Source organism: Mytilus edulis, chromosome 8 (assembly GCF_963676685.1).
Source record: "Mytilus edulis chromosome 8, xbMytEdul2.2, whole genome shotgun sequence".
Classification (NCBI taxonomy): domain Eukaryota; kingdom Metazoa; phylum Mollusca; class Bivalvia; order Mytilida; family Mytilidae; genus Mytilus; species Mytilus edulis.
The window spans coordinates 60,240,681-60,257,220 of record NC_092351.1 but is presented as its reverse complement, the minus strand read 5'-3'; the positions used below and the strand labels follow the sequence as shown (position 1 = coordinate 60,257,220).

General features: G+C 32.2%; 1 long non-coding RNA gene across 2 annotated transcripts; it reads left to right on the top strand.

Annotated features, from left to right (window-relative positions):
- The first annotated feature begins 100 nt into the window (after positions 1–100).
- LOC139486020 (uncharacterized) lies at positions 101–10,475 on the top strand. 2 transcript variants are annotated; one of them, XR_011655453.1, is made up of 15 exons: positions 101–454; positions 810–888; positions 1,451–1,541; positions 2,122–2,200; positions 2,764–2,854; positions 3,427–3,505; positions 4,068–4,158; positions 4,731–4,809; positions 5,372–5,462; positions 6,035–6,113; positions 6,676–6,766; positions 7,343–7,421; positions 8,251–8,341; positions 8,918–8,996; positions 9,826–10,475. It is a non-coding gene; the product is annotated as an uncharacterized lncRNA (long non-coding RNA). The 2 variants fall into 2 exon arrangements; XR_011655452.1 differs by having other exon boundaries at positions 101–888.
- Positions 10,476–16,540: the final 6,065 nt, after the last annotated feature.

Below are 16,540 nucleotides of genomic sequence, written 5' to 3'. Positions count from 1 at the left end.
AACTTTTTTTTGTTCAATCATTAATGAAAGTGATTTAATGAAATAATAATTCGCTTTTAGGTGTAATACCACCAAATCGTATGTCACATCGTACGTCACATCCGGTTGCATACGAAAGTAGGCCTAAAAAAATATTCCCTTGAATTTGACAGCTGTAGAAAATTAACCCTGCATTTCAATGCACTTAAATTTTTCTGAGTCGTAAATATGTATGTCGGGTGTCTGAAAGCATCATTCTTTTTTTATTTGATGGTCTTATAAAATATTTTGGAACGTTAAGGTTACATAGTTACCAAAGTAGGTAACCAGTAAATAACAGTGTAAAAATTGGGTTGTCTACCCTTGGCGGTGGTTACTTTCTTATATGCAATGAAATGTATTGTGAAATTTTCACTGTATCACTGGAAAGGATTGAACTTTACACATGCAAAGTATTTCTTTGGTTGAAATAAAGGTAAATACTGTACGATTTTTTACAAGTGCCAATTTAACAAAGACTAATAGGGAAAAATCAATGGTGGTATTACACCTATTTAGGGAAACTAAATGTGCACTCGTGACCCTATTGTACTTTCATTTTTAAAAGTTATTAATAAACCAGTTCATACATTGTAAACATGGACTATTCGGAATGGATTTCGACACAGAAAGTACGTTTGAGGTAAAATTGCATTGAAATGGGGGTTTACAGGTGTTTTCTTAGTCAAATGGGTGGACAGACGAAGCTGTATTTAGATTACTGTGTTAAATTTTAAATTACCCTTACAGTTTTTGTTTTGTTTATACAACATGTGAATTTTTTATTTCAGTGTTAACCATGTTCTGAAGAGCATTCTGTTGAAAAATCTTATATGTGAATTGGTCTGCAGATGACACTTCAGCATTAAAGTATGTATCAACTATCATCATGTTTTTTTTGTTTTAGCCGCAAAAGTTTACAATTTGCCATTGTGCCGTCTACATTTTGCACAGACAATAACTCATCTAAACACTTATTTGTTTCTGGATTTATACACATCAGAATCCAGTCTCACATACTTAAACTTTATAATTCTTACAAATTATTTTTTGTACCAGCATTCCAAGGGACATAACCCTTTTCAAAAACATTTTGAGGTATTTTTTTATTACTCTTTCTCCCCATTTTCTAATGTAAAATACAAGAAAGTGGACTTTTTGTGTAAATCTATTAGAAATATACTGTTATGAGTAAATAAAAAGACTTTGATACCAGTAGCAATAAATCATTGACTGAAAGGGAACCGTTATTTCTCACACTAGGGGAACAGACCAAAAACTCAAGTTACACATAAGGGCTTATAGAAACTTCCGTGTAGACTGTTAACATTTATAGAGACAGTTCTTTCAGCTAAAACACTTTAATTATTGATTTAACATTACATTTATTTCATTTTTGTGGAAAAATAATCACATTTGTTTTATTTTTTAGACAAAAGATATAAAGTTTTGATGAAAAAGGAAGGAAGGAGGAAAAATGGACCAAAACAGACCAAAACAGACCTTCAAATGAACTCTAAAAGGTGCAATAAAATTGTTTATCATCTTAAAGTTGTCTTTTATATTCTATTTAATTGTTTGAATGCATATATCATGAGTTTATGATCAGATATTAGTCAACACTGCATTTTATAATGATACACTGAAATTAGGATTTTTCAAAGAAATTAGACTGAAATTGCCGCAGGATATGGCCTTACATTATAGTGATTTTCTCTGAAACTATAGTTCTGACTGAGACAAAACTTGACAGTTATGCTTGAAATAACTTGCAATTAGAGGGGGGAAAATTGCATTAAGTTTATTTGACATTTAGGTGTTCTTTATTTAGGGAAACTAAATGTGCACTCGTGACCCTATTGTACTTTCATTTTTAAAAGTTATTAATAAACCAGTTCATACATTGTAAACATGGACTATTCGGAATGGATTTCGACACAGAAAGTACGTTTGAGGTAAAATTGCATTGAAATGGGGGTTTACGGGTGTTTTCTTAGTCAAATGGGTGGACAGACGAAGCTGTATTTAGATTACTGTGTTAAATTTTAAATTACCCTTACAGTTTTTGTTTTGTTTATACAACATGTGAATTTTTTATTTCAGTGTTAACCATGTTCTGAAGAGCATTCTGTTGAAAAATCTTATATGTGAATTGGTCTGCAGATGACACTTCAGCATTAAAGTATGTATCAACTATCATCATGTTTTTTTTTGTTTTAGCCGCAAAAGTTTACAATTTGCCATTGTGCCGTCTACATTTTGCACAGACAATAACTCATCTAAACACTTATTTGTTTCTGGATTTATACACATCAGAATCCAGTCTCACATACTTAAACTTTATAATTCTTACCAATTATTTTTTGTACCAGCATTCCAAGGGACATAACCCTTTTTAAAAACATTTTGAGGTATTTTTTTATTACTCTTTCTCCCCATTTTCTAATGTAAAATACAAGAAAGTGGACTTTTTGTGTAAATCTATTAGAAATATACTGTTATGAGTAAATAAAAAGACTTTGATACCAGTAGCAATAAATCATTGACTGAAAGGGAACCGTTATTTCTCACACTAGGGGAACAGACCAAAAACTCAAGTTACACATAAGGGCTTATAGAAACTTCCGTGTAGACTGTTAACATTTATAGAGACAGTTCTTTCAGCTAAAACACTTTAATAATTGATTTAACATTACATTTATTTCATTTTTGTGGAAAAATAATCACATTTGTTTTATTTTTTAGACAAAAGATATCAAGTTTTGATGAAAAAGGAAGGAAGGAGGAAAAATGGACCAAAACAGACCAAAACAGACCTTCAAATGAACTCTAAAAGGTGCAATAAAATTGTTTATCATCTTAAAGTTGTCTTTTATATTCTATTTAATTGTTTGAATGCATATATCATGAGTTTATGATCAGATATTAGTCAACACTGCATTTTATAATGATACACTGAAATTAGGATTTTTCGAAGAAATTAGACTGAAATTGCCGCAGGATATGGCCTTACATTATAGTGATTTTCTCTGAAACTATAGTTCTGACTGAGACAAAACTTGACAGTTATGCTTGAAATAACTTGCAATTAGAGGGGGAAAAATTGCATTAAGTTTATTTGACATTTAGGTGTTCGGGAAACTAAATGTGCACTCGTGACCCTATTGTACTTTCATTTTTAAAAGTTATTAATAAACCAGTTCATACATTGTAAACATGGACTATTCGGAATGGATTTCGACACAGAAAGTACGTTTGAGGTAAAATTGCATTGAAATGGGGGTTTACGGGTGTTTTCTTAGTCAAATGGGTGGACAGACGAAGCTGTATTTAGATTACTGTGTTAAATTTTAAATTACCCTTACAGTTTTTGTTTTGTTTATACAACATGTGAATTTTTTATTTCAGTGTTAACCATGTTCTGAAGAGCATTCTGTTGAAAAATCTTATATGTGAATTGGTCTGCAGATGACACTTCAGCATTAAAGTATGTATCAACTATCATCATGCTTTTTTTTGTTTTAGCCGCAAAAGTTTACGATTTGCCATTGTGCCGTCTACATTTTGCACAGACAATAACTCATCTAAACACTTATTTGTTTCTGGATTTATACACATCAGAATCCAGTCTCACATACTTAAACTTTATAATTCTTACCAATTATTTTTTGTACCAGCATTCCAAGGGACATAACCCTTTTTAAAAACATTTTGAGGTATTTTTAATTACTCTTTCTCCCCATTTTCTAATGTAAAATACAAGAAAGTGGACTTTTTGTGTAAATCTATTAGAAATATACTGTTATGAGTAAATAAAAAGACTTCGATACCAGTAGCAATAAATCATTGACTGAAAGGGAACCGTTATTTCTCACACTAGGGGAACAGACCAAAAACTCAAGTTACACATAAGGGCTTATAGAAACTTCCGTGTAGACTGTTAACATTTATAGAGACAGTTCTTTCAGCTAAAACACTTTAATAATTGATTTAACATTACATTTATTTCATTTTTGTGGAAAAATAATCACATTTGTTTTATTTTTTAGACAAAAGATATCAAGTTTTGATGAAAAAGGAAGGAAGGAGGAAAAATGGACCAAAACAGACCAAAACAGACCTTCAAATGAACTCTAAAAGGTGCAATAAAATTGTTTTTCATCTTAAAGTTGTCTTTTATATTCTATTTAATTGTTTGAATGCATATATCATGAGTTTATGATCAGATATTAGTCAACACTGCATTTTATAATGATACACTGAAATTAGGATTTTTCGAAGAAATTAGACTGAAATTGCCGCAGGATATGGCCTTACATTATAGTGATTTTCTCTGAAACTATAGTTCTGACTGAGACAAAACTTGACAGTTATGCTTGAAATAACTTGCAATTAGAGGGGGAAAAATTGCATTAAGTTTATTTGACATTTAGGTGTTCGGGAAACTAAATGTGCACTCGTGACCCTATTGTACTTTCATTTTTAAAAGTTATTAATAAACCAGTTCATACATTGTAAACATGGACTATTCGGAATGGATTTCGACACAGAAAGTACGTTTGAGGTAAAATTGCATTGAAATGGGGGTTTACGGGTGTTTTCTTAGTCAAATGGGTGGACAGACGAAGCTGTATTTAGATTACTGTGTTAAATTTTAAATTACCCTTACAGTTTTTGTTTTGTTTATACAACATGTGAATTTTTTATTTCAGTGTTAACCATGTTCTGAAGAGCATTCTGTTGAAAAATCTTATATGTGAATTGGTCTGCAGATGACACTTCAGCATTAAAGTATGTATCAACTATCATCATGCTTTTTTTTGTTTTAGCCGCAAAAGTTTACGATTTGCCATTGTGCCGTCTACATTTTGCACAGACAATAACTCATCTAAACACTTATTTGTTTCTGGATTTATACACATCAGAATCCAGTCTCACATACTTAAACTTTATAATTCTTACCAATTATTTTTTGTACCAGCATTCCAAGGGACATAACCCTTTTTAAAAACATTTTGAGGTATTTTTTATTACTCTTTCTCCCCATTTTCTAATGTAAAATACAAGAAAGTGGACTTTTTGTGTAAATCTATTAGAAATATACTGTTATGAGTAAATAAAAAGACTTTGATACCAGTAGCAATAAATCATTGACTGAAAGGGAACCGTTATTTCTCACACTAGGGGAACAGACCAAAAACTCAAGTTACACATAAGGGCTTATAGAAACTTCCGTGTAGACTGTTAACATTTATAGAGACAGTTCTTTCAGCTAAAACACTTTAATAATTGATTTAACATTACATTTATTTCATTTTTGTGGAAAAATAATCACATTTGTTTTATTTTTTAGACAAAAGATATCAAGTTTTGATGAAAAAGGAAGGAAGGAGGAAAAATGGACCAAAACAGACCAAAACAGACCTTCAAATGAACTCTAAAAGGTGCAATAAAATTGTTTATCATCTTAAAGTTGTCTTTTATATTCTATTTAATTGTTTGAATGAATATATCATGAGTTTATGATCAGATATTAGTCAACACTGCATTTTATAATGATACACTGAAATTAGGATTTTTCGAAGAAATTAGACTGAAATTGCCGCAGGATATGGCCTTACATTATAGTGATTTTCTCTGAAACTATAGTTCTGACTGAGACAAAACTTGACAGTTATGCTTGAAATAACTTGCAATTAGAGGGGGAAAAATTGCATTAAGTTTATTTGACATTTAGGTGTTCGGGAAACTAAATGTGCACTCGTGACCCTATTGTACTTTCATTTTTAAAAGTTATTAATAAACCAGTTCATACATTGTAAACATGGACTATTCGGAATGGATTTCGACACAGAAAGTACGTTTGAGGTAAAATTGCATTGAAATGGGGGTTTACGGGTGTTTTCTTAGTCAAATGGGTGGACAGACGAAGCTGTATTTAGATTACTGTGTTAAATTTTAAATTACCCTTACAGTTTTTGTTTTGTTTATACAACATGTGAATTTTTTATTTCAGTGTTAACCATGTTCTGAAGAGCATTCTGTTGAAAAATCTTATATGTGAATTGGTCTGCAGATGACACTTCAGCATTAAAGTATGTATCAACTATCATCATGCTTTTTTTTGTTTTAGCCGCAAAAGTTTACGATTTGCCATTGTGCCGTCTACATTTTGCACAGACAATAACTCATCTAAACACTTATTTGTTTCTGGATTTATACACATCAGAATCCAGTCTCACATACTTAAACTTTATAATTCTTACCAATTATTTTTTGTACTAGCATTCCAAGGGACATAACCCTTTTTAAAAACATTTTGAGGTATTTTTTATTACTCTTTCTCCCCATTTTGTAATGTAAAATACAAGAAAGTGGACTTTTTGTGTAAATCTATTAGAAATATACTGTTATGAGTAAATAAAAAGACTTTGATACCAGTAGCAATAAATCATTGACTGAAAGGGAACCGTTATTTCTCACACTAGGGGAACAGACCAAAAACTCAAGTTACACATAAGGGCTTATAGAAACTTCCGTGTAGACTGTTAACATTTATAGAGACAGTTCTTTCAGCTAAAACACTTTAATAATTGATTTAACATTACATTTATTTCATTTTTGTGGAAAAATAATCACATTTGTTTTATTTTTTAGACAAAAGATATCAAGTTTTGATGAAAAAGGAAGGAAGGAGGAAAAATGGACCAAAACAGACCAAAACAGACCTTCAAATGAACTCTAAAAGGTGCAATAAAATTGTTTATCATCTTAAAGTTGTCTTTTATATTCTATTTAATTGTTTGAATGCATATATCATGAGTTTATGATCAGATATTAGTCAACACTGCCTTTTATAATGATACACTGAAATTAGGATTTTTCGAAGAAATTAGACTGAAATTGCCGCAGGATATGGCCTTACATTATAGTGATTTTCTCTGAAACTATAGTTCTGACTGAGACAAAACTTGACAGTTATGCTTGAAATAACTTGCAATTAGAGGGGAAAAAATTGCATTAAGTTTATTTGACATTTAGGTGTTCTTTAGGGAAACTAAATGTGCACTCGTGACCCTATTGTACTTTCATTTTTAAAAGTTATTAATAAACCAGTTCATACATTGTAAACATGGACTATTCGGAATGGATTTAGACACAGAAAGTACGTTTGAGGTAAAATTGCATTGAAATGGGGGTTTACGGGTGTTTTCTTAGTCAAATGGGTGGACAGACGAAGCTGTATTTAGATTACTGTGTTAAATTTTAAATTACCCTTACAGTTTTTGTTTTGTTTATACAACATGTGAATTTTTTATTTCAGTGTTAACCATGTTCTGAAGAGCATTCTGTTGAAAAATCTTATATGTGAATTGGTCTGCAGATGACACTTCAGCATTAAAGTATGTATCAACTATCATCATGTTTTTTTTTTGTTTTAGCCGCAAAAGTTTACAATTTGCCATTGTGCCGTCTACATTTTGCACAGACAATAACTCATCTAAACACTTATTTGTTTCTGGATTTATACACATCAGAATCCAGTCTCACATACTTAAACTTTATAATTCTTACCAATTATTTTTTGTACCAGCATTCCAAGGGACATAACCCTTTTTAAAAACATTTTGAGGTATTTTTTTATTACTCTTTCTCCCCATTTTCTAATGTAAAATACAAGAAAGTGGACTTTTTGTGTAAATCTATTAGAAATATACTGTTATGAGTAAATAAAAAGACTTTGATACCAGTAGCAATAAATCATTGACTGAAAGGGAACCGTTATTTCTCACACTAGGGGAACAGACCAAAAACTCAAGTTACACATAAGGGAATCTGATGTACAGTAGTTGTCGTTTGTTTATGTAATATATACGTGTTTCTCGTTTCTCGTTTTGTTAATATAGATTAGACCGTTGGTTTTCCCGTTTGAATGGTTTTACACTAGTAATTTTGGGGCCCTTTATAGCTTGTTGTTCGGTGTGAGCTAAGGCTCCGTGTTGAAGGCCGTACTTTAACCTATAATGGTTTACTTTTTAAATTGTTATTTGTATGGAGAGTTGTCTCATTGGCACTCACACCACATCTTCCTATATCTATTATAGAAACTTCCGTGTAGACTGTAAACATTTATAGAGACAGTTCTTTCAGCTAAAACACTTTAATTATTGATTTAACATTACATTTATTTCATTTTTGTGGAAAAATAATCACATTTGTTTTATTTTTTAGACAAAAGATATCAAGTTTTGATGAAAAAGGAAGGAAGGAGGAAAAATGGACCAAAACAGACCAAAACAGACCTTCAAATGAACTCTAAAAGGTGCAATAAAATTGTTTATCATCTTAAAGTTGTCTTTTATATTCTATTTAATTGTTTGAATGCATATATCATGAGTTTATGATCAGATATTAGTCAACACTGCATTTTATAATGATACACTGAAATTAGGATTTTTCGAAGAAATTAGACTGAAATTGCCGCAGGATATGGCCTTACATTATAGTGATTTTCTCTGAAACTATAGTTCTGACTGAGACAAAACTTGACAGTTATGCTTGAAATAACTTGCAATTAGAGGGGAAAAAATTGCATTAAGTTTATTTGACATTTAGGTGTTCTTTAGGGAAACTAAATGTGCACTCGTGACCCTATTGTACTTTCATTTTTAAAAGTTATTAATAAACCAGTTCATACATTGTAAACATGGACTATTCGGAATGGATTTAGACACAGAAAGTACGTTTGAGGTAAAATTGCATTGAAATGGGGGTTTACGGGTGTTTTCTTAGTCAAATGGGTGGACAAACGAAGCTGTATTTAGATTACTGTGTTAAATTTTAAATTACCCTTACAGTTTTTGTTTTGTTTATACAACATGTGAATTTTTTATTTCAGTGTTAACCATGTTCTGAAGAGCATTCTGTTGAAAAATCTTATATGTGAATTGGTCTGCAGATGACACTTCAGCATTAAAGTATGTATCAACTATCATCATGTTTTTTTTTTGTTTTAGCCGCAAAAGTTTACAATTTGCCATTGTGCCGTCTACATTTTGCACAGACAATAACTCATCTAAACACTTATTTGTTTCTGGATTTATACACATCAGAATCCAGTCTCACATACTTAAACTTTATAATTCTTACCAATTATTTTTTGTACCAGCATTCCAAGGGACATAACCCTTTTTAAAAACATTTTGAGGTATTTTTTTATTACTCTTTCTCCCCATTTTCTAATGTAAAATACAAGAAAGTGGACTTTTTGTGTAAATCTATTAGAAATATACTGTTATGAGTAAATAAAAAGACTTTGATACCAGTAGCAATAAATCATTGACTGAAAGGGAACCGTTATTTCTCACACTAGGGGAACAGACCAAAAACTCAAGTTACACATAAGGGAATCTGATGTACAGTAGTTGTCGTTTGTTTATGTAATATATACGTGTTTCTCGTTTCTCGTTTTGTTAATATAGATTAGACCGTTAGTTTTCCCGTTTGAATGGTTTTACACTAGTAATTTTGGGGCCCTTTATAGCTTGTTGTTCGGTGTGAGCTAAGGCTCCGTGTTGAAGGCCGTACTTTAACCTATAATGGTTTACTTTTTAAATTGTTATTTGTATGGAGAGTTGTCTCATTGGCACTCACACCACATCTTCCTATATCTATTATAGAAACTTCCGTGTAGACTGTAAACATTTATAGAGACAGTTCTTTCAGCTAAAACACTTTAATTATTGATTTAACATTACATTTATTTCATTTTTGTGGAAAAATAATCACATTTGTTTTATTTTTTAGACAAAAGATATCAAGTTTTGATGAAAAAGGAAGGAAGGAGGAAAAATGGACCAAAACAGACCAAAACAGACCTTCAAATGAACTCTAAAAGGTGCAATAAAATTGTTTATCATCTTAAAGTTGTCTTTTATATTCTATTTAATTGTTTGAATGCATATATCATGAGTTTATGATCAGATATTAGTCAACACTGCATTTTATAATGATACACTGAAATTAGGATTTTTCGAAGAAATTAGACTGAAATTGCCGCAGGATATGGCCTTACATTATAGTGATTTTCTCTGAAACTATAGTTCTGACTGAGACAAAACTTGACAGTTATGCTTGAAATAACTTGCAATTAGAGGGGAAAAAATTGCATTAAGTTTATTTGACATTTAGGTGTTCTTTAGGTGTAATACCACCAAATCATGGTACGTCACATCCGGTTGCATACGAAAGTAGGCCTAAAAAAATATTCCCTTGAATTTGACAGTTGTAGAAAATTAACCCTGCATTTAAATGCACTTAAATTTTTCTGAGTCGTAAATATGTATGTCGGGTGTCTGAAAGCATCATTCTTTTTTTATTTGATGGTCTTATAAAATATTTTGGAACGTTAAGGTTACATAGTTACCAAAGTAGGTAACCAGTAAATAACAGTGTAAAAATTGGGTTGTCTACCCTTGGCGGTGGTTACTTTCTTATATGCAATGAAATGTAGTGTGAAATTTTTTCTTTGGTTGAAATAAAGGTAAATACTGTACGATTTTTTCAAAAGTGCCAATTTAACAAAGACTAATAGGGAAAAATCAATGGTGGTATTACACCTAAATTTAGCTGGAAGAATGGTTAAAGTTGGTTAAAATAGGCGCAGAATCATCGATGACGAATTATTTACTTCATTGATTCCGTTTTCATGTGACTTTCAACTTAACTCCTTAGCAAGAGATAGATTACGCATGAATTATGTGTGTTCAGTTAATAAAAAGAAAAAAATGTCAACATTGAAAATAAATTAAGGGAAAGATCATTGGATTGACTAATTCGTTCCCTAAAACTCATTCTTAAACCGTTGAAAACGGCGATTAACCTATATGTTTAATCTATTATAAGAAATAAAACAGACATAGAAAAATCGTATTTCACGAGTTTGCCATATATTAAATTTTTGATGTGAGACACATAAATACACAACTATAAATCATCGTATGTACGTTCTTCAACAATGAACAAAGTCCATATCGCATAATGAGCTACTAAAGGCCCTAATTTCACAAATTTAAAACAATACAAATTAGAAAACTAACGGATTAATTAATTCACAAAAATAAAAATTGATCGAAAAACAAGTATGTAATATAGTAACATACTACAACCACTGAATTAAGGACAGGCATACACATACAGAATGTGTGTGTGAGTGTGTGTGTGTGTGGGGGGGGGGGGGTAAACATGTTAAAACATTTTAGCTGGACCCCAACTCTAACCTACAGAGTGGTTTACTAGTGCTTCATAAGAACGAACTATGAAAATCGTTTGCAAGAAGGCTTAACTCATCAGATTGACAAACATAGAAATACATAAAGAAAAGGCACAGAGTGCACGTGACCGGCATCCCAACAACAAACAGACCCATAGCACAAATATGAGAACTCTCGCAGTTACTAACAGCTAGTTTAAAGCCAATAACAACTAATAAAAAGAAATCATGCATCTAAGACTTTAGAATGTTGTCATTGTTGCAACCAACTTGTCATAAAGACATTGTATGATGATCTTTTATTTGTATTTATCAGGTCTTGGAACAACATATATTAGATGGGCAAGAAAGCAGTGTCCAAATAATAATACAGAATTGGTATATTCCGGTAAATACTGACGGAAGTTTATTCGAAATTTTATACGCTTTTAATGATGACCAAAATTAGAATAAAACACCACAGTCTTTCTCTACATTTTTTTGTTTTCTTACTAATTTGTTTTGTCATTCGTACGTTTAATTCTGTCATAAACCTTACTAACCTCTCGGTTGACTACATTCGTTTATAACATATATATAAATTATACCGTTGCTTATCCCGTTTTAATGGTTTTACTCTAGTAATTTTGGGGCCCTGTAAAGCTTGCTGTTCGGTGTGAGCCAAGGTAGGTTCCGTGTTGAAGGCCGTACCTTGACCTATAATGTTTTACTTTTATAAGGTGTTACTTGGATAGAGAGATGTCTCATTGGCTCTCATACCACATATCTATATAGTGAATTATTCTCACATAACATTTGATTTTCCGCACTAATCTTATATTATGTTTTGAATAGCAAAATTGCTTTAATCGGGAATATGACTACTGTCTTATAATCTCATTAATTTTATCGTATCTCTGAAACAAATAAGTGTAAGCTATAACTAAACTCCTTAACTTGTTGCGTGAATTTGGGTGTGGTTTGATTAAATTCGTGGATTAAAGCCCTTAACCTCGTCGTTGACTTTGTTATGCAATATTCATCGTGGACTCGCTCAAATTTTTATTGATTTCTTTTCTGCAAGTTTGTCAAAGTTGTCAGTCCAATTGAATTGCATGATGTTTTATAAACATTTCCTACATCTACTGACAAATTGGAAGTCAACATAACAAATTTAAGTACATGATAGCAAATGCAGGTAAGCATAAAAAGGGACGCATTTATTTGTAATCGTATTTTTGGCAGAAGTGTATTTTGTCAAATGCGAATCAAAACGACTCGGTGTCCTCTGAAGAATGTTTTTAAAATATTATTAAGCCTGAAGTAAACGTCAGTTAACTGCTAGTAGTATGTTGTTATTTATTGTCATTTTATTTATTTCCTTTTGTTACATCTTCTGACATCGGACTCGAACTTCTCTCGAACTGAATTTTAATGTGCGTATTGTTATGCGTTTACTTGTCTACATTGTCTAGAGGTATAGGGGAGGGTTGAGATCTCATAAACATGTTTAACCCCGCCGTAATTTTGTGCCTGTCCCAAGTCAGGAGCCTCTGGCCTTTGTTAGTCTTGTTTGATTTTTAATTTTAGTTTCTTGTGTATACAGTGGAGATCACTTCTAACCTCTCATTAAGTCTGTCAGAATCTGTCAGGAGAACTGTTCTAGGACAGTACGTAGAACTGTCAGCCTGACACCTTTTAGTCAGCTCTAGCTAGAACAGTTCTAACCTAGAACTGATTTGATCCTGACAATTCTACCCTAGAACAGTTTTAGACAGTTCTAGCTAGAACAGTTCTAACCTAGAATTGATTTGATCCTGACAATTCTACCCTAGAACAGTTTTAGACAGTTCTAGCTAGAACCGACCAAATCTTTGGTCAGTTCTACGCTTAGCATTGATTTCAAATTCTACGGCTAGAATTGATTTATAAATTCTACGGCTAGAATTGATTTATAAATTCTACGGCTAGAATTGATTTATAAATTCTACGGCTAGAATTGATTTATAAATTCTACGGCTAAAATTGATTTATAAATTCTACGGCTAGAATTGATTTATAAGTTTTAATTACTCTTTGTCTAAATATAAAGGCTTCGGCAAAATAGCGATTAATATTATATAGAGTTTTGCTATCATAGTTTGCCGGTTTTATTTCAGATTTATAATCGTCAAGAGAACATGTTTAACCCCGGCATATTCTGCATGTATGTGCCTGTTCAAAGTCAGGAGCCTGTAATTCAGTGATATTCTTTTGTTGATGTGTTACATAAATAATTTGTTTTTCTTTCATTTTTTTACATAAATTAGGCCGTTAGTATTAGGGGTGGGGGCATTATTATTTGAATTGTTTTACATTTGTCATTCCGGGAGTCAGGATTACTCGTTATCACATAACAAAATTAGCTGACCTCATTAACCAAACGTAATAACTTGTTTCCCAATCCACAAATGTGATATCTGTTTACGAGGAGTTTGCATACCTCGGACGGACCTGTTAAACAAAAATCGTTTGATCGCATCAATCTAAACTGACATTTTTTGTCAAAACAGAATCTTAAATCATGAATGTAAATCCAAGGCAAACAAGGTAAATTACGATTAAAATTCCATGAATTAAATGCAGAGTTATATTTTAAAAAGGAAGAGACTGTTAAAAACGAAGAACGAAGAAACGTAAACAGTGATGTTCCATATATATGCAATCTTATAAAAATATTTGTCCGATGAGTAGGATAACCTTCTATCCACTTCGATATTTGTACATGTAACCTTTGATTAGTAAAAAGTATAGAAAATCTGCTATTATATAGCAAAGTAATTGGAAGTGATTTTTTTTCTTCTAAAGTGCCCTTACTGCAGTGACGTCATTTAGAACTGTTCTACAGTCCCGTGACTGATTTAGTCAGTTCTGCTGACAGTTAGAACTGCTTTGGACAGTTCTACCTAGAACAGTTTTAGACAGTTCTACCCTAGAAGTGATCCTGACAGTTCTACATGGAACTGATTTAGTCAGTTCTACCTAGAACTGATTCTGACAGTTCTACTTAAAACAGTTCTAGGGTAGAACTGTTCTAAGTAGAACTATTCTAGGACAGGTTAGAACAGTTCTATGACAGATTATTCTGACAGTTCTAATGAGAGGTTAGAAGTGATCTCCACTGTAATTCGGAATTTAGTATGACGTCCATTATCACTATACTAGTATACATATTTTTAAGGGGTCAGCTGAAGGACACCTACGGGTGTGGGAGTTTCTCGCTACATTGAAGACCCATTGGTGGCCTTCGGCTGTTGTTTGCTCTATGGTCGGGTTGTTGTCGCTTTGACACATTCCCCATTTCCTTTCTAAATTTTATGTATATGCTGACGTGACATTTCATACCGTTACTCCATGAACTCTGCTGCCAGACTATGAAAATTATTCGAAACGCAAAGGGTTTTCTATCATAATGCAAAGCCGGGGCCGACGGTGCGTGCTACTCAGTCTTCATTTTTTTGTGTCCTGTTTTGAAGATCGCATTTCGATTGCTTTTTATCACAGCTAGACTGTTTATATGAGACTCCCGAATCCCCCGTTTTTATTATTCGTTGATTACAATTGAATAAGAAGTAAAATCCACAAATACGATACTGGTAATAACCTTATTCTTAAACGAAGTGTCCGCAAGCAGTTTCAGCGATGAGATATTTAAAATACTCTTATATGCATAGTTTTATTATCTATATAATGTATTCTTTTCACAGGATATGCAGGAGGTGGTTACTATGCTAATTCAGGTTCGGCGGCGGAATATGTATGTTTACCACCAGATCCAAATTATGTAAAAACCAGCGGGACAGACTATGGTCGTATGTACGGTGGTGAATTTGACACTAACTTCTTTGCTTCTAATGCTGATAACGAGGACGTTCCCTGTGCTCTCTGCAGAACTGATCGTGCTACGTCTGTTATAATGATTCCTGGCAAGAATACATGTTACAGTGGTTGGAGGCTAGAATACCATGGATATCTGGCTTCAGGACTTCATAGTCATGTCGCTGCTTCGGCTTTCGTCTGCGTTGATATAAATCCAGAATATATTATTGGAGGTGTGAATCGAAATCTTGGTAAAATGTTCGATGAAGTTCTAACGAAAAGCGGGTCTCTAAAATGTCCTCCATACAAGCACGATTATCCACTAACATGTGCTGTCTGTTCCAAGTAATAAAAACAGAATACAAAAGGTTGTGTTTTCTTTAATTTTTCAGCTTCAGTTTATGAATTCTTTTGAATCATGAATTGACAGCAAGAGCCGATAAACCTTGTCCAATTCGTTTAAAAGAAAAACACTGACCCACAACAATAAAAAAAACAAATCATGCTGACCACTGGTTCCTGACTTGGAACAGGCACATATACACAGTACGTGGTGGAGTTAAACATACAACAAAAAAGATAACTACATGTATACATATTTGCTGGAACAGGCTTAACTCATTAGATTGATACAAATAGAAATACATCTAACAAAAACACAGAGTATACGTTGCCGGGTACTTATACATCCAAACAACAAAAAAACACTAAGTACAGATCTATGAGTAGTTGCAGTTACTGACAGCTAGTTCAATGTCAATAACAACTAATACAAAAAAATCTTGCATCCTCTAAGACTTTCTAATCAATCTGTATACATCTAGCATCCAATTGATTTAGACTGAACACGGGGTAAACAGCAGAGAAAATCATGACCTTGTGCAACGTCAAGATATAGATATCGACAGATTGTAGATCCATGAAAGTGCATATGTATATAACATTAATATTTAGTATGGTTTTAATAAACTGATAAAAATATCAGTATTATAACCATCTCATTACAGTGTTGAATTGATAGCCTTTTACAATAAGTTAAATATTTCATTTTTAATGCCACAATATGGCATTTCTGCACCGAAGGGAGATCAGTTGGAGCTTTTTCAATGACATCTACATTTTAAAAGTCACTTGGGCCAACAGGAATTGATTTCTGGAAAGATTCTTGTACCATATGATAAAGTTACAACTACTTAAGGTAATAAATAAATTTTGTAATGAAAAATAAATGTTTAATTTTTTTCTGAAAATCTTATACCCGCGAGCCTCCTTAACAGGATTGTTTCTAAATTTCCGGGTACGATAATCAACATCTTCGTAAAATTGAAAATGTGCTATCCCGTTTGAAATAAGTACGTACAATCTAACTTCAAACCAAGACTATATAACTAGAAAAGAGTTTAATAAATATGA